General features: G+C 35.3%; 1 pseudogene; it reads right to left on the bottom strand.

Moving 5' to 3' along the window:
- Positions 1–14,381, bottom strand: part of LOC145089551 (protein phosphatase methylesterase 1-like) — a 31,798-nt pseudogene extending 17,417 nt beyond the window's left edge.
- Between the last annotated feature and the right edge of the window lie 4,723 nt (positions 14,382–19,104).

The following is a 19,104-nucleotide window of genomic DNA, read 5'->3' as shown; positions in this document are numbered from 1 at the left end:
GAGGCTTACGTAGTCAAGATGGGATTTCTTCCTCTTATGTGTTAAGAGTTAGTCATCTAACTGATGAACATACCTTATACACCAATTATAGCTCTGAGGTTTTTGGGAATTAGGCGTTGGTAGAATGGCACAAAGTCGTATGTCAATAGGGGCAGTGAAATGTTGCTAGAAGTTCACAACAGTCTTTATCAGTCTAATATGAATCTTGTGGAAGTGGGAGATTGAAAGATCAAGTATGCTCAAGAATCATATTAAATTGACATTGTGTCACACCCCCAAACCGGAACAGTAGAAACGTTCAGGGGCGAAGGACGTCATGTACAGTATCACAACAGTTGTATAATAGTAATCAAAGCAAACACAACCATTACATTGATAAAATATTGTATTTACATCTGTTCATAACATAGTTTGTATGATATCAGAATGTATAGAAAAAGTATAAAAGACATGACTCTAAAAGCTCTGTCTTCTCGAAAACCTGCGGGTGTAGCTGTCTTACCTGTTCCCTGAGTATACAAGTGATTTTGAAAGTGTATCAACATTTAAGTTGGTGAGTTCATGATTATGCTTTTGAGAAGGTAAAATGTTTGTCTATGTTTCTTGAAATTTTTATAGTGTACTTCCAGAAAATCCAATATTTTCTTCAAAGAATATATTGTAGTCATGTATGTTCCTTGTAAATGTATACTGAATTAGTGTACTCCATACTAGAAAATAGTGTACTATTACTTTATTTATATTAATGTCTTTGTATGAATGTATGGATTCCCACCAGCAGTAATGTAAAGAAGTGTACTGTAGTTTTAAAATAAAACCCTTGAAGTAGTGTTAATCCCGTAAACAAAAGTTTTAGCTATATAGTTGTGAGTTTTTATATAATCATTCTTGATATGACTTAGTGACCTCTATGACGTTCTTCAAGCGTCTGAAAGCTATGACATTTCTCACCCTAGGCCTGTCGGCCTAACTGTAGCGAGCAGTTCAAGTGTGGGATTGTTAGTCTCGTATAGATCTATACATAACTTTCACGCTCTCCCTCCAAGAGACTTTGGTTATAATGTATAGGATTTTATTCCGTACCCTGAAGGGTACAATTGAAGTAGTGTCTCACAACCCTGTACTAACTAGTTTACATGTAGAGTTGTAGTGTTTTAGTGTTCTCTTGTACTAGAAACTATATATATTGCATTGTATTAATGTACTTTGTAGTGTAAAATAATTATACATAAATAATTATTTTAGTAGTGTATACTTGTATCAATGTATTAGAGTACTGTTTCCTAAACTATACCTATTATAGTTTGAATAAATGTTTATGTGCTATGTATTGTGGTTAGCAAAATAGTGTAGTGATTCTCAAACTATACCAATTGTAGTTTAACTATAATGTTCAGTAATCTAATGAAAACTTTTGCAATTTAATTGTATGAGATTAAAATACCCTTATGCTCGGCATGTTACAAAAGGGTTAAAAATATTAGAATATTTTTATGAAATGTAGCAAATACTCGGTTTGCAATAATTACAAAGGTTTTAAAAATTATTTAAAAATGTTTACATAAACAAAAAAGTCCTTATGTTTTACTTGTATTCCACCCCCTAAATACATTCAAAACATTGAAAATGTAGGGGTATGAACTCATCTCAAATGTGCATTAGCTTGAATAGCGAGTTGTAGAGATGATCTCCGGGTAAGCGTACGTGCAAATAACGTTATTCGAAAATACTTATCGCAGACGTCGTATTTAATTTAATATGATATTAATATAAATAATAGTTATAATAAATTAATTATGTAAAGGGAGAGCTTACAAAATTATTAGGAAATAATTGCAAATGATGCAAGGTGTTTTCACTTGGCAATTGGAATTTTCGGTTGGGGTTGTGGTGTTTTCGGTTGGATCTTGGTGTTCTTGGGCATATTATGAAGATTTGAATATTATATGAGGATTTGAAGGCGGGTTTTAATGTTCTTGACGAATTGGTTGAAGATTTGAAGATTATGGGCAAAATCTATGAAGATTGAGAGTGTTTTCGGATGGTATTTGAGAGCAAGATGGAAGTGTTTGCGGATAAAAGTTGAGAAAATGAATTAGTTCATGGATTATATATATATATATATATATATATATATATATATATATATATATATATATATATATAGGGGTGGTTATGGTTCATAATAGGCTATGGGGTTGTGTTTTTGGTTCTATATTGGGCCCTTATTGAGTTTTCGCCCCTTAAAGTCAAGGGGGAAAAAGTGTTCACGAATTTGGGTCAAAGGGAAAAGGGTTTTCAGATTTGAGTCAAGATGAAAAGGGTTCAGTATCAAGGCTTGCTAGTATAGGGGTGTTTTCAGATTTGCTACGACTTTAGGGGGGTTTTCGGATTTGCTTTACCACAAAGCATGTGTTTACAGTTTAGGTTTTGGGATTATTTGAACTAGTGTAACCTTAGTTTAATCTTAGTTTAATCTAGTGTGATTTTATGTTAAGTATTAAGCTTATACTATTCTACTTCAACATGGTTTTCCACATAAACTTGTATATAAGTTAAATGACCATGCACTCAAGGCATTATAAGTCCCTATAGAACAAGTTAGCTTGTGAATTTAATTGAATATAATTGTAGTTTAGAGTATTATTTACTTGAAATAACAGGTTGTTACATCATCCCCTCCACCCGATACAGGGAATTTTGTCCCAAAGTTCTTGCTACAGTGAATACATGATGGACTAGGGAAAATTTGCAGGTACTTTTGTTTTATTAGATCTTGTCGGTCACAAGTAAATTCACGTCCCCGCTTGGCATTCTAGCAACGTTCACTTTCAGTATGTGACTTTGCTTCGTTCGCCTGACTTCCTTACCCATAATTTCTATGGGTTTTTCCACAAAATTAATACTCTCGTTTACCTCGATTTCGCCGAGTGGAATCACAAGAGTTTTGTCGGATAGACACTTTTTTAAATTTGATAGGTGAAAGACAGACTGTACGTTGCTAAGTTCTTGTGGTAGACGGAGTTTGTAAGCTACTGGACCGATTCTAGCGAGAATTTCAAATGGTCCCATGTACCGTGGATTTAGCTTTCCACGCTTTCCAAAGTCTATCATCCCATTCTAGGGTGAGACCTTCAACAGAATGCGGTCACCAACCTGGAATTCCAAGGGTTTTTGTCTCTTGTCTGTGTAGCTCTTGTGTCTATCTCTAGAGGCTTTCAGTTGCTGTCGGATTAGGACGATCTTGTTTGTGGTTTACCAAATGATCTCTGGGCTAGTGACAGTGTTTTTAGGAACTTGGCCTTTAGCTAGTTACGTGTCCCCTTCTTCAGCCAAGCACAAAGGAGATATGCACTTGCGGCCATAGAGGGCTTCGAACGGGGCAACCTTGATGCTAGAATCGTAGTTATTATTGTTTGAAAACTTGACTGGTGGCAAATGGGCATCCCATGCTTTACCACAGTCAATCACATAGGCTCTTAGCATGTCTTCTAGGGCTTGTATAGTTCTCTCACTCTGCCCATCGGTTTGTGGATGGTAGCTTGTGCTCATGTCCAACCTAGTTTCAAGAGCCTTCTGAAGTAACTGCCAAAATCTTGAGGTGAATCTACTATCTCTATCAGAGATAATCGAGATTGGCAAAACATGTAGTCATACAATCTCTTTCATGTAAGTTCTGATCAATTTCTCCATTTTGTCTGTTTCCTTTATTGGCAGGAAGTGAGCGGATTTGGTTAATCTATCGACGATTACCCAAATAGTGTCATGACCACCCGGGGTCTTGGGCAACTTGGTGATGAAATCCATTGTAATACGCACCCATTTCCACTAAGGTATCTCCAGCTGTTGCAATAAACCTAAGGGATTTTGATATTCTACCTTGACTTTGGCGCAAGTTAGGCACTTGCCCACGAAGGTAGCCATCTTTGCTTTCATGTTCGGCCACCAATACAGTTTCTTAATATCCAGATACATCATCTTTGGACTTGGATGGATGGAGTATCGTGTCTTGTGGGCTTCGTTCATGACAACGTGTCACACCCCGAAAACCGAAGGCGGAAACATTTCCGGGGTTGACTCCATTTTAAGTATCAAATCCAATGCACATAGTAAAACAGTAAACACAAAACATTACATTACATAATATTGTTTACATCAGTTTGAAAGAAAAGTTATACAAGTGTTTTACATATGTAATATAAACAAAAGTAAAGACGAGTCTTCAGGACGCTCCGTCTTCTCCAAATGGCTGCGGTGTACCTGTCTAACGCTGACCTGAGAATACAAGCGGTTTGAAAATCAGCATAAAGCTGGTGAGTTCATAAGCGGTTTAGTTTTGAAAAGAATGAGTTCCTTTACTTTCTGGAAAAGTTGTTGATCATGAAAATCCCATATTTTCTTATGAAAACGGTTTGGTTATCCTTTGTTACAATTTTGAATACAGTTGGTTATGTCGTTCCAGGAAAAATCCCATATTTTCCTTTTAATTTTAGTTATTCGTTTGTTACGTTATCCCTTTATGTGTTGTTATGCTACCCAGGAAAATCCCATATTTTCCTATGTGTTGAGTTGTCTATTTGTATCTAGGTTTGTTACTGATTGTAATGTTATCCCAGGAAAATCCCATATTTTCCTATGTGTGGTGTTTAGTTCTTAAGTCTAATTTCGAAGTACTAGTAATTACCATGTGAGTAGTTTTAGTTATGTATTCTAAACCCTTAGTTATTCTTCATTCGGATGACTATAATCTACTAACTTAGTTGTATTTTTGAATATTTGGAATCACACAGAAGCGTACATTACAGTATTTTCGAAGTTCTGCTGATTTCCAAATGAGTATATTAGTTGTGTATTCGAAGCTCTGTCGACATTCTGAGGCGGATATATTTGAAACTCAGTAGAGGTCCAGAGGCGTATTTTTGTATTAGATTTGAAACTCTGGTGACACTCAAGGAGTACACTAACTGTATTTTCGAAGTCTTAGTGTCAACCAAAGGCGTCATTTCGCATTCGTAGTCATATTCGTATTCGTATTCGTATTCGTATTTGTATTCGTTTTCGTATTCGTTTTCGTATTCGTATTCGTATTCGTATTTGTTGATCTTAAATAAGATTAGTATGATTTCTTATTCAAAAAGAATGTAATTATAACTCTTTTTAAAAGAATTCTATGTTTAACCTGCAATTCGAAACGTCAGTTACCACAAATCTTTGGAAATCAAGACATTTAGTAGGTAAAACCATTGAGTTGAAAATCAGTTAAAGTAAAAAATACACTTGTACTTTTTGCCCTTATTCCCCCCTGAAAACATTGAAAAACCATTGAAAACACGGAAAAAGGGGTAGGGGTATGAACTCACCGAACGAGAAATGTGACGATTTCGGATGCTAAACGTTGGTCCGGGGCTTGCAAACGCACGAGGTTCCTAAGTATAATGTAAAGATACACATTTGTATCTAATTAGGACTTAGATTAATTATTTGTTAGGGACAAACACTTGTAGTCGCGGAAACACCTCATATCAAGTGTTTGGAGGGACCCGGGTGGCGTTTAAGGACGTGTAATGGCACTAGGGACTTGGAACTTGAGTTTACTCCTCATGAATAAACTCATACAAGAGTTTTCGGCCATAACACCCATTCCCCATGAGTTTACGGCCGTAAACTCATGGTGGGTGGTTTATGGTTGTTAAATGGCTTCATATGACTAGGGAAAATTTGCTAGGATTTGATTTAAGGCTTGGAATTGATTTAAAACACCAAATGACAATACTTAAGGGAGTTTTACAGCCTCGCATAGGACTCATGGCCGTAAACTCCTATAAACCCATGAAAAATTGTGTTTTTGATTCCCAAACAAATGACATGTGATTGCTAAAATTATTTCAAGGCCTTACATGAATTTTTATGGGACATTTGGGGTGTTTTTGGATGAGACCCCCTCATGGCTGTAAACTCTCCTAGAGAGGGATTCATTATGTTTTAAGGCCAAAAACTTGTTTGTAAACACTTCTAAAAATTATTCTAAGGCTTTAGGGGTGTTAAAGTGGCTTTCTCACACCTTAAATTGAGTTTACACCCAGGGTTGAGGAGTTTACGGACCAAGCACATGCCTTGGCCGTAAACTCATATAAATCCCCCAAAATTTATGTTTAAAGTGTTCCAAGGCTAAAGCAATTATTCTAGAAGTCATATCTATGTCTTGTTGAGGTTTAGGAAGGGTTTAAGGGCTTAAAAACCCTATAATTATTAGTTTACGGCCTAAACACCAACCTTGGATGTAAACTCATATACATGTCTCCAAAGTATATTTTAAGGCATTCTAGGTCCATTCCATAAAGCCATCTAGCCATATCTAAGGTCCAAGTGTGTTTTGGAAGGGTTTTTGTGCTCCAAAACCCATTTCATATGAGTTCACGGCCTAGGAATATTCCAGGGTCGTAAACTCATGAATGTGGTTCTATTCCATGTTTTGAACTCGAATTTGAAGGCTAGGGAGGTTACATATCAAGTTAGGGAAGGAACCTGAAAGATTTGGAGCCTAAAATTGATGATTTTGACCCTTAAACTTGGATTTTAGGAGAGAGGTTAGAGAGAGAGTAGAGAGAGGAAGAAAAATCTTCAAATGAATGTTTAAACACGTTTATATAGGTCCAAAAACTTGGACACGGTGGAATTCTACCCGATACCGGCCTTAAACGGGGCTTTAGGTCGCACCCGATTAAGTTTCCGTCACCCGGCGGGGACGTTTCTAACTTTTTGAAATAAACGTTTTTGGGCTAGATTCATGAGTTCCTAAAGGATTTGGACACTCATTGGATTTATAATAAACATATAAATTTAAATAATTCAACCCAAAACGAAAACGGAACGATTGAAAAACGGCGAATCTTTACGGGTAGAACGGGTTATCGGTGATGAATAACTTCGGGTTGTTACACAACCTCTCGGAAGCCACCGAAATTCGGTGCCCAAATACGGTTCATGAAATAATGAACCCCGTCATCCTTTATTTCTAAGTTTTTATCCATTCCTCTTAAGGGTTCATCTATCACATTATCCAACTTCAAAGCTTCTAACCGAGCCTCCTTGATTTGAGTGGACAGATGTGAATGGATTGTCATGGTTAGTGCCTTTACTCTACGACCTGAGTACTCCTTTTGCCTAAGGGCATCTACTACTACATTCGATTTACCCGAATGATAACGAATTTTGCATTCATAATCGTTGAGAAGTTCTACCCATTGTCGTTGTCTCATGTTAAGGTCTTTCTGATCAAAGATGTGTTGAAGGATTTTGTGGTCGGCAAAGATAGTGCACTTGGTACCGTAGATGTGTTGTCTCTAGATCTTCAAATGAAGCACTACTGGTTCTAACTCAAGATCATGAGTGGTGTAATTGACTTCGTGTGCTTTAAGTTATCTCGAGGCATAAACAATACCTTTTCTTTGCTGTATGAGGACACAAACTAGCCCCTGATTAGATGCATCACAATACACCACGAAATCTTATGTACCTTCAGGAAGAGACAAAATAGGTGCACTACACATGGCTTGCTTCAGAGTTCGGAATGCAGTGTCTTGTTTTTCTCCCTAACTAAAAGTTACACCCTTCTTAGTCAGGGTAGTAAGCTGTTTAGCGATTCTGGAGAAGTTTTGTATGAATCTGCGGTAATAGCAAGCAAGTCCTGGAAATTGAAGGATCTCTAAAGGCGTTCTGGGTGCTGACTAGTTCTCGATCACCTTGGTTTTGGAAGGGTCCACGTGTATTCCTTCTTCGCTGACCACGTGACCAAGGAAGTTTACCTTTCTAATCCAAAATTCACACTTTGACAATTTCGCATAAAGCTTCTCCGCTCGCAATGTTTCTAGAACTTATCTCAAGTGCTGACTATGTTCTTTTTTGTTTCGTGAATAGATACGTATATCATCTATGAAAACTATCACAAATTTTTCTAAGAAGGGTCGGCACACCCTATTCATTAAATCCATGAACATCGCGGTGCGTTCGTTAGACTGAAGGGCATTACTACCAACTCGTAGTGACCCTAACAAGTTCGAAATGTTGTTTTGGGAACATCATTATCATGGACTCGTAACTGGTGATACCCTGATCTCAGGTCTATCTTTGAAAACTAGCTAGCTTCTTGGAGTTGATCAAAGATGTCAGTTGTTTGTGGGAGAGGGTATCAATTCTTAATAGTGAGCTTGTTCAGTTCGTGGTTGTCACACCCCGGCCGTCGGCGGAAACACCGGGCAGTGTAACGTCATTTCTCGTATCATAGTTATCAACTTCCTAAAAACACATGCAATTTAAAATATTTCAACATAAAGTTGGTGAGTTCACAGGTTTTGACTCCATATAAAAATAATACATTTTCCAAGTTCAAAAGTATAGTTTTGAATGTATCATTTTGACTCTCAAACATTTAGTATATATATCCTAGGTATAATGGCTTACTTACCAAATAAGTGTTATACCTAAACATTCTTTGAACCTAGAGTATAAGGATAAATTTTTGTAATTCCATACAAACTAAGTTGCTACGTATAAATCTATTTCAATTCTATACGAGTAAAACCGTTATGTATAAATCTATTTCAATTCTATACGAGTAAAACCGTTACGTATAAATCTATTTCAATTCTATACGAGTAAGTAGGATAGGTATAGTGGTCTACTTAATATACAAGTAATATACGTACTAGATTCTTATACTTAGAGTATAAGTCTTTGGGAAACATATACTAAACATTCATACTTTTATATCGACAAAGTATAATGCTTCTACGGTTGTTCTACCATGAGTCTGTAGCTGCGACTGTATGACTTAGTTTTATACCTCTTATTATTATTACAAGGATCACACAATGCGGTAGTACAAGGATCATACCTTGCGGTAGTATAAGGATCACACCTTGCGGTAGCACAAGGATTACACCTTGCGGTAGCACAAGGATCACACCTTGCGGTAGATTCCGCACGTTTCATCGACGCCGGAACAATAACAAATAAAAGGATAGTTCATCACTCGCTTTTGGTTGACTGTAGCTAACAGTTACAAGTGGGGTGGTCAACCCGTATACTAATTATACATGACTTCCTCGCTCACACGGGATTAACGAATACAAGTCAGAGGACTTTCACTAAGATCCCCAATCTTAGATGATGAATACAGTAGCTCCTGTAGACTTTGATGACATTCTATAGTTCTAACAACAAAAGCATTTTTGTGTCTAAAACCCTAAGTTAGTAGACTATGCTTTTAAACATTACTCCTAATTTCATAACATTTAGGCAGTATAACAACTATAACTTGAAGTAAAACTTGGTTTTATCTTGACATAAAACCAACAATAATAACATATAACACACCGGGTTTTATCTTGACATAAACCAACAATAATAACATACTTAGAAATCAATATATATAACTCTCGAGTATAGCATCGAGGCTATATCACACATAGTATACATAGAACTCTCGAGTATAACTCAAGGTCTACATTAGTATAATAAGATGCTAACAAGTTTATGATAGTTGTATGTTTTAAAAATATCATATATACTTTAGGTATATATGAGGAAAAACAACTATACCACAGTTAATATAACTATATATGTTGATACGAACATACTATCATATAAACATAATATTAACTTTTATTCAATATTTAGCATGCGTTTTCCCCCAAAAATATTAGAAAGTGGGGCCGTGAAACTCACCTTAGTAGCGTGATCTATAGAATCTAAACGGTCAGAGGCTCGTCGTAGTCAAGCTCGGGAAGGGAAAACGGCCTTTGGAAACGAGAGAGAATGAAAGGAGAAGGTGTAAGGATTGAATGAGCTTTGAACGCTATTTATAGGGTGTTCTGGGGCCATTCATGTCGTGAACATGATAGGTTCACATCGTGAACTTCCATGAGTCATCCCATAGCCTTAACGTGTGTTTTCTAGCTCTGATTAGTGTCTGTTGACTCCTCATGTCGTGAATTTTTGATGCTCACGTCGTGAGTTCAGTCAAATTAGGGTTTCTGACAGATGCATCTTCGGAAGGCCATAACTTTTGCATACGTAGTCCGTTTTCGACGTTCTTTATATGCACGCGTAGGTAATTCCGAGTAATACGAATTTCTTTTAGAATCCAGTAGCTAATTCTAATTCTATTTTAAATCCCTCTTGTTATAAGGCATTATAGCGTTAGAATTTATCATAACTTCTTCACGCAAAGTAAGATTTAGATGTTCTCTATATTTTTGTAATCGTATGAACGTATACTTTGAGTTGTATCATGAAAGTTCATACTTTAACATGAATTACAGAGTAAGTTTATCACATTACTAGTTTAACAAAATCACATTACATGATTGGCATAATCACATGTGATTGTTATTGACCTAATTTTGACGGGTGTTACATTCTCCCCTCGTTAGAATAATTTCGTCCCGAAATTTATTTTGTGAATTGGGCTTTGTTAAATAGTTATGGGTATTTTTGTTTCATCTGATATTCACATTCCCAAGGATATTCAGGTCCTCGTAAAGAGTTCGATCGAACTTTCACTATGGGAATACAACTTTGTTTGAATCGTTTGGTTTATCGATCCATGATTTCGACAGGTTCTTCTACAAATTTGAGTTTGGTATTTGTAACGCCCGCGATTCCAGGCTAGGCATTTTCGTTGATGTAATAGTCGAGGTTAACCTTTGTAACTCATTTTGAAATAATAGAAGTATATTATTTGAGTATTATGTATTTTGTGTTTAATTGCTTAATTATGTGGTTTGATTAATTAAGAATAAAAATAAGCGTCAAAATTTAAGTGTAAAATAAACTCGTTATCTTTGGATAATGTTGTAGTAGTTGAAACGAGGTTTCCGAATATATAAAGAACGCCCAAATCTGACTTCGTATGAGGAAGTTATGATTTATTGAAGTTTCGACTTAGCGGTATGCAGCCCGAATTACTCGATTTGAGATCGAGCGGTTTTTAGTCAAATCGATCTAAATGAGAATCGAAGATCTCGTTGTTGGTATCGAAGCGATGAAAAGTTAGGCGAGAACGGACGTCAAGCGAAGAAGTTATGAATTTATAACGAAGTTTTTCTGTCCCGGCATATTAAAAATAAATAATAAAAATAAATTTAAAATTAGCCGACGGAGTCTAAACGAAAGTTGTAGAGCATAGTCTCACCTACGCGTGGATATAAAGAACATCGAAAACAGAGTTCGTATGAAGAAGATATGAATTTCCGAAGTTTATTAAATATTTAATATTTAAATTTAATTCTAAATCTTGGTATTATCCGAAGAGGAGTCATCAGACTCATCCGAAGTACGCCCAGCATACTGGCGTACGCCCAGCGTACCGCGAAGCATGACGCACCTCGCACTCAACTGACTTCGGATACGTAAGCAATGACGATTTAGGACCAGTACGCCCCGCGTAACGACGTACGCCCCGCGTACTCCGAGGCTCCAGCCTCCTATAAATAGGATGCGAGGGCAGCCGACTCCTTTTCTATCTTTCTCTCTTCTCTCTCCCGTTTTACCTTGATTTGCGTGTCAGAAGTACCCCGAAGCCCCGGTAATATTCTCGAGCCCCGAAGCAAGTCCCGAGATCCCGAAGATCCCGAGAAGTGTGATTCCCGAGCCGAAGCTCTGTCCGCGAGAAGTTCGATTTTTGTAGAGATCTTCCAGATCTGCTGAGGATTACTACTTCTGCAAGCCGTGGTGTTGTCTGATCATCTTCTGATCAAGTGAGTGTATACTACCTTTCATAAACACGATAATAATACAAGTATGGTTTGAGTGTATTAAGTATATTGTTGTTTATATGCGTGAGTGTGTGGTTACTTTCTTCTAACGCATAATTATAAAGTATTTTATATGAAATACGTGTTATGTGTATATTTATGTTATATGTGTGAATGTATATTCACTCTCTTCTATCTCATGGATCTGATTTGTTTTCTATGAAATACGTGTTATGTGTGTGTGCCTCATCTGTTATGTGGAATATGTATTTATTAAAGCATGCTATACAGGCTTTTAAACTATGTATCACTACTAGAAAAAAAAGCCTTTTACGAAGCTCATTGCGCGTCGTAAAAGGCTCAGACGACGCGCAAATGCGCGTCAAGGAAGGCCCTGTCATAATGAGAGATGACGCGCGCATTTACGACGCTCATTTACAATGCGCATTTACGACGCGCGTTTACGACACACAATGCGTATCAAGGAAGACCCTGTCATAAAGGAAGACGACGCACATTTGCGTGTCGTAACCTTATGACACGCAATGCGTATCAAAGAAGCCCCTGTCAAGAAAGGCCATGTCATAAATGAAGATGACACACATTTTTGCGTATCGTAATTTTAAATGTTTAAAAAAAATATTATTTATAGATTTACTAATTTTCAAATTAAATTTGCATTTAATGTCTCATAACAAAAAATAAAATACTATACAAAAAATACAATCCATTGCATAAAATTTAATGTCATACAAATAGTCAATCCATGGAAAGATAAAACAAATCAACAGAAATTGTTTTCTCCCTATACATGATTATCACATACTAAATAAGAAACTTTATTTCATATTCATAAATATGATTACATTATTCATTAAAAAAAACATATACCTACATCTTCGCCTAAAATGTTATTACATGATGCAAGTTAGCCACTTCATTGATGGATCACCAAAAGGAAGACCAACAACTGCCCTAAAATGTTCCATGATGTGTCCATACTCATGTCCTGTAACTTTAAACATTTAATAAAGTAAAATACCTCCTAAAAATAAAATTGCACAAGAAACAAGACATCATAATGAGAAATTACTAACATGAATGGAAGAAGTACACTATAAATTTGTTTTACCAAGAGTGGCATGGACGATCAGGTGCTACAAGATTATCCAAGCTGCCAAACAAAAGCCAAAACATTGGAAAAAGTTGACATAGAAAAATGTAGCATGCTTCTTTTGAAGGATTTGGCAGTGCTTGCAGATAGCTCAGAGGCAAAATTTTGACATAGAAAAATGTAGCATGCTTCTTTTGAAGTGTGACGTAGCTTAGGGGCAAAAAGGTAATTTGACAGAGAAACATGATTATCTTACCATGTATGAGCAGAAGGCAAACGATAAGAGCTTCCATAAACTTTGTGAATCTGGATGGTAGTGCTAGTCTTTGGAGTAGCTTGAAATCCATTCCCAAATCCAGGCGTCACCTCCTTTCAGACAGCCAATAAACATGTTCGTATCAGAAACAACTAATAAACCATGTTAATTCTTCAAGAAAATTTAAATAAAAACACAAAGCATATGGACAATTTTATATAAAATGTAGCTATTTGGAATTCTGACAGCCATGCAAGCTCTCTTACAAAGGGGGTTACTCATTTCTAGAAGGGACCTTGAAGATTCCTCCTTGTCTTACAGATAAAGGAAATGTAAGAAAAAAAATTAAGCCTTACAAAGTATATGGACAATTTTATACAAAATTCTATTGAAACAGATAGAAACTTAGGAGTATTTGTATTAGGTCATATCCTAAGAAGGCCCATAAACAAGTGATATGCTTAAACAATCCTTAATTGTTTTCCAAAGTGTAGTATTTTGTTATTAACATGGAAGGCCCATAAACATCTATTATACCTGTCAAGTCTATCTGTTCCAGCCAACAGCAACAACTTTGGGACAGGAGATGACAAAAAAATTTCCGAGAGGCCTTCATACCTGAATTTTTTTTATTTACAAAAATAGAAAGTTAAACATAATAAAAAAAATTCCTTCAATGACTACAAATATCAAAGAGTTAATTGTTACCATCCTCTTCAATATTGTTTTGTTTCCTCCAATTGTGCTCTATGTCGATAGTTGTACATACAACAGCAAGATCAATCAATTTGCACAAAAGGAATTCAATATATTTGTAAAAATATTTACAAGGGAGTTGAATTATTAATCTATTAACTTTTGTTTCTAAATTCCAACAAATAATTTACAAGAATCAAGATATGTTGTATAAAAATTAGGAATGACAAAAGAAAAAGGAAATTAGTTTTCAAAAAATAAGAAACCTAAAAACTTACCACTGCTGTGAGTCATCATACTTTATAGTCCCGGGAATCGATATTCGAGCAGAATCGATGTTTCTTAAAGGGCCTGATCTCACATTCCACTCAATCTATAAGTATTTACAAATTACAATTCAAATTTTATATATAAAAAAATTAACAGTTTTGTACATTCTTATAGATATATGAAATAAGTGAAGTCAAAAGGCTGATTTTACAGAAAGGGTAAAATGGTCATTCACTAACATCCAGACGATTAATCTTAACACAATCACCGGAGAAATTTGTACCTTCATCATTCGACCTGCAATCTACAATTTTTCATTTAAACTTTATGCAGCTCTAGCATCTTCAAGGTGTGCAAACTGAATAGTAACACAAAATTTATATATATGATGGTCAAAGTTGACAAAATAGCATTTTTCACTTTCCATGGGAATCGGTATGCTATGATTCGGATCAGAGGCCTGGAATCATCAAGGTAGAAATTAAATCAAATATGATGCCACATCACTGTTAAGTCTATAGTCAAAAGTTAAAAAAGGTCAAATAAGTTATATTTTACCTTATTTCATATAAATGAAACATGGGTGGCAAAACCTATTAAAAAAAAGTTTAAAGTACCTAGGTGGAACAAACTTGAGACTTGGTTACTATATTATGACATTAACCCCTTTATGTAGAAATAAAGTTGGCACAACCAAAAGAAGGGTAGTATTATACTATTATAGATCATAAAAAGTATATCAACAAACAAAAAAATGACATGTGAATATGTGATGGCTAAAGAAAACAAGAAAACATTGTATTTTGTTGTTTAGTATATTAAGCTTTGTTTATATGTAAAGTTCAATAAATAAGAATCTACTACTAAGTCTATGAACATCCACGTAGCTGTAAGCCTGTAATTGCAGAATAAGTAGATAAAAGAAGAAGATGAAACCAGAAACATAAGCAAACAAAGGAACACAGTTTGGCTTAAGAGATGGATATGAAGATTTTGACAGAATAGATTCCAAATTGTTAGATATATATTATATTTCAAACCTACATATTAAATGCCACCATCTGAGCTCCATGCATCCACCCAATCAGTGGGTTGTAGTTAGATGAGTCAACTCGTATCCCTTTAGGATACACCCTCAAAACATTCCTCTGGGTAAACCTATAGCAAGCTAGTTTTTAGCAAGTTTTCAATTTGAAAATGTTTATGAAAAATTAGGCAATACCTGACAATTGGAGAAGAGTCATTGAAGAAGATAATGAATTTGGAAACTATTCATAGTGGATACTATTTACTTCTAGCTGGTATATATGCATCAGTTGGTAGATTAGAAGATGCATTTAGGGTAAGAAGAGAGATGAAAGAAAAGGGTGTTATTAAAAAGACTCCAGGTTGTAGCTCAATTGAAGTCAATGGTGTCATTCATGAGTTTGTTGCTGAAGATGATGTGAATTTTGAGTCTGAGAAAATATATGCAGCTACTGAAAAGATGATGAAGAAGATAAAGTTGGTTGGTTATGTGATGAATATAGAAGATGCAAGATTGGAGGCAGATAAATATGATAAAGAAAAATCGGTTTTTCATCATAGTGAGAAATTGGCAATGATTCCTAACTCGTTTTGAATTATAAAACTTTTAATGAAAAATGATCTCTATTAAATCCTATAATTAATTTAATTTCTAATGTTCTACAGAAAACTTGGTGTTAACAAAAGATCAAAGAACACTAAAACTTGTAGATTTTGGATTAGCAAGAGAAGAGACAGTTACAGAGATGATGATAGCTGAAACAGGGACATATCGTTGGATGGCTCCAGAGGTAATTTTTTTAGTCTTTTTTTTTTCTTTTTTATCAAAGATAAAGATTTTTGAATGTTTCTTTTTTAATAGTTATATGGCACTGTGACACTAAAGCAAGGACGTGATGAAAAAACGAAACCATGCAGCAGAACTTGCAAGACTCCCACATGTGAGATGAGGGAACTACAAACAAAACCATGCACTAAGAGCTCCAACATAAGAAATGCCAAACAAAAACCATGGATTTTCAAAATAAACCTGATAATTAAAAAAAAAAAAAAAAGAATGTTACTCGCTAGAAAAGGAAGCTTTCTCCAATCTGGATTTAAACAAAGTGGCATTAGAAATATTGACACATGGAGATTAATTATAAATGCATAAATTCAAAACAAGAATGTTACTGGCTAGAAAAGGAAGCTTTCTACAATCTGTGACATCATTAGATGACTCCTCAACAGACTGCTCTTTCTGTATTAGATACAATTCAATTTCAGCCTCTTCAATTTCCTGCCGCACATCAATCAATACCTCTTATTATTTTTTATTTTTTTTTATTTTATAAAACAAAATATTGTAATGTTATAACTTACCATAAGTTTTTCATCAGTGTTTTTCGAAAAGAAATCAAAGTATGATTGTGTTCCATGTTCTCTCCAACTTCCAAAATGGCAGCCATAACCAAGGAATTGCTAACAATTCTATTTCACAAGGAAAAATACATGAAATGTGGGATGGGATGCTAGGTTGATTCATACCCCTGATACAGTTAATTCTATCCTTCATTGTCCCACCTTGCACCTATAAAGAAGCATAAATAATAGTTTAGTAGTAAATTTGTACAGATTTATAAAAGTTTAGTGTTGAGATTTGTTAAGAATCGTTATTATTTAGGAAAAGAAAAGAAACAAGATAAGTTTTTTTAAATACTATTATTATTTATCCATTCCAGAGAACACTTAATTTGTATGCTGTCATACTTAAGAAAGTGAATGACCATTTTACCCTTGTATTTGCAAAACTACTAAATCTAATAGAAACATGGGTAGAATGGGAAAATGCAACATCTTAATTCATAGAGTGAGTGACACCCATTACGACATTGCTAAAGAAAGTAAATGAAGTGTTTAAATGTGAGTAAATGACCATTTTACCCTTGCATTCATAAAACAATAGTGCTACTATTAGCTACATGATGCTAAATGTATTCAAGTAAAAAAGAAACGGGCATTTATAAAAGAATAGTGCTACTATTATCTACATTATCAAAATTCAATTGTAAGCTCAAAATTAAAAAAAAAATGTTCAAATCAGATAGGGCATGATTTACATGAATATACACGAAGAAGAAAGATAGAGAATGCGGAAACCATACCATGAGCTCCTGACCACCAATACTTAATTTACTCAGAAGCCTTAAAGCACGCAGAACTCCTTCAACATTCCTAAATTCACAAAAACCAAAGCCCTTCAAAGCCCCAGTAGTGGGATCTGGTACATGTTTCCAACTTTTAACAGGCCCACAGAGCTTCAGAAGACATAAATGTGTAATAAGTCCAAGACCATTGGGCAATAAGATCTATTTACAGTAAAGATGTGAGAAAAAGAGGAACTTACCTACAAAAAGGGAGAGCATGAACTCATTGTCCACTGATGATGCTATCTTGCCAACATAAACTGTGGTCACTGGCTTTTCAGCTGGAGTTATTGTATTGATGGGTCGCCTAATGATTGTAGGGACCACTGGACCCCGCATAGCCATCATTGGTGGGCGTGCTAATGATGGAATGACTCCCACTGCTCCAAGTGGCCTTTGAGGATATGCTGGTTGCAACATTTGTGGATATGGAGAGGCATAATGGATATTCCCTGCAAAAATAAGACAAAAATACTATTACAAAAAAGAGAGATCAAATAGTGAAAGTATCACAGCAAAATTCAAACATATCGCACATATTTTCATCATTGACATATATAACTATATACCAAAAACTCAGATCTGATGCAAAGTTAAAAAAAAGGAAATTTTAACTGAATTGAAAATTAAAACCTGAAGTTCTGTAATGAAGCTAATGCTCTGTTCCAATGAAGGCTTGTGGAAGGTCAATGAATGATTTGATTGTTCCACTTCCATAACTCTCTATCTCTAGCTAAATCACGAGTTTAAAACAACAAATTTTGGGGAAATTCAAGAAGAAGTGATCATTTGATATCAACTAAAGAACCCTAGCTTTAGTTTACTCTCTACTTTACTAGATACATGTGGAGAAAGATTGGGTGTCCAATGGATTCCAAGATTTAACTAACTTATTGATTATAATAATATATATTTTGGTTCAAACATTTAGTCAAACACCTGGTGTGCATAAAAAAAATCAGGTACTTATATCATAAAATATCAATAATTCCATGAAAAGATTTGAGAAAGGGTAGAAGGGCACAAAAATCGTCCAAAAAGAAGGACCAGTTGTACATGAAATAGGTAACTGTGGTTGAAAAAAGAAGAATTACCTTTGTAATATGCCTACTATGCAAATGAAATACACTCCTTTAATTTTGAAGTCTCCAGAATCGACATGAGGTCAAGATGACCTGAAGCAACCAGGAAAATATCATACTACATGATGGAGGCATGCAGAAGTAAGCATGATGGCAACATCGGGAGAAACGACACTGTCAACAAGGAGAACCCATAGAAGGGAAGAGACGAGAAAAAGGCACCGTATCGTTCTTCTGCTTGTTTCTGTTGTATAAGTAAAATCAAGATTGATAGAAGATTATAAAAAATTGGGATGAGAGAAGAAAGAAAACATACCTTAATCCGTACGAGGTGGGTTGAATCTGAACTCCTTAGACTTTGTAGAGAGAACTCATGTAGTAATGCCCTAAATCACCGGTTCTCTAAGAGTAAGAAAATTAGTGTGATTCTGATGGGAACCTTAGATTTCTGTCGATTCTTTCAAGTTTCAATCAAAAAATGAGAAAGAGTTAGGGAAATCAAGAATGGAATGCTCACGATCATTGGGAAAATTAGTGTGATTCTGATGGGAACCTATATGCTCACCAGGCTCCCAAGCCTGACCCACTCAGTTTTATTTGTATTACAGGAAGTGGCGCGAGGGCATAAGATGGATGAACCATCAAGTTGTTTTGTTTACAAGTCTGTGTATGTATATATTTGTTGAATGACTTGTAATGTTATCGTTTATGCTTATTG

This window comes from Lactuca serriola, chromosome 2 (assembly GCF_051521515.1).
Source record: "Lactuca serriola cultivar US96UC23 chromosome 2, Lser_US96UC23_V15, whole genome shotgun sequence".
NCBI classification, from domain to species: domain Eukaryota; kingdom Viridiplantae; phylum Streptophyta; class Magnoliopsida; order Asterales; family Asteraceae; genus Lactuca; species Lactuca serriola.
Note: the sequence above shows the minus strand (reverse complement) of the source record. Positions and strands in the feature narration are given on the sequence as shown.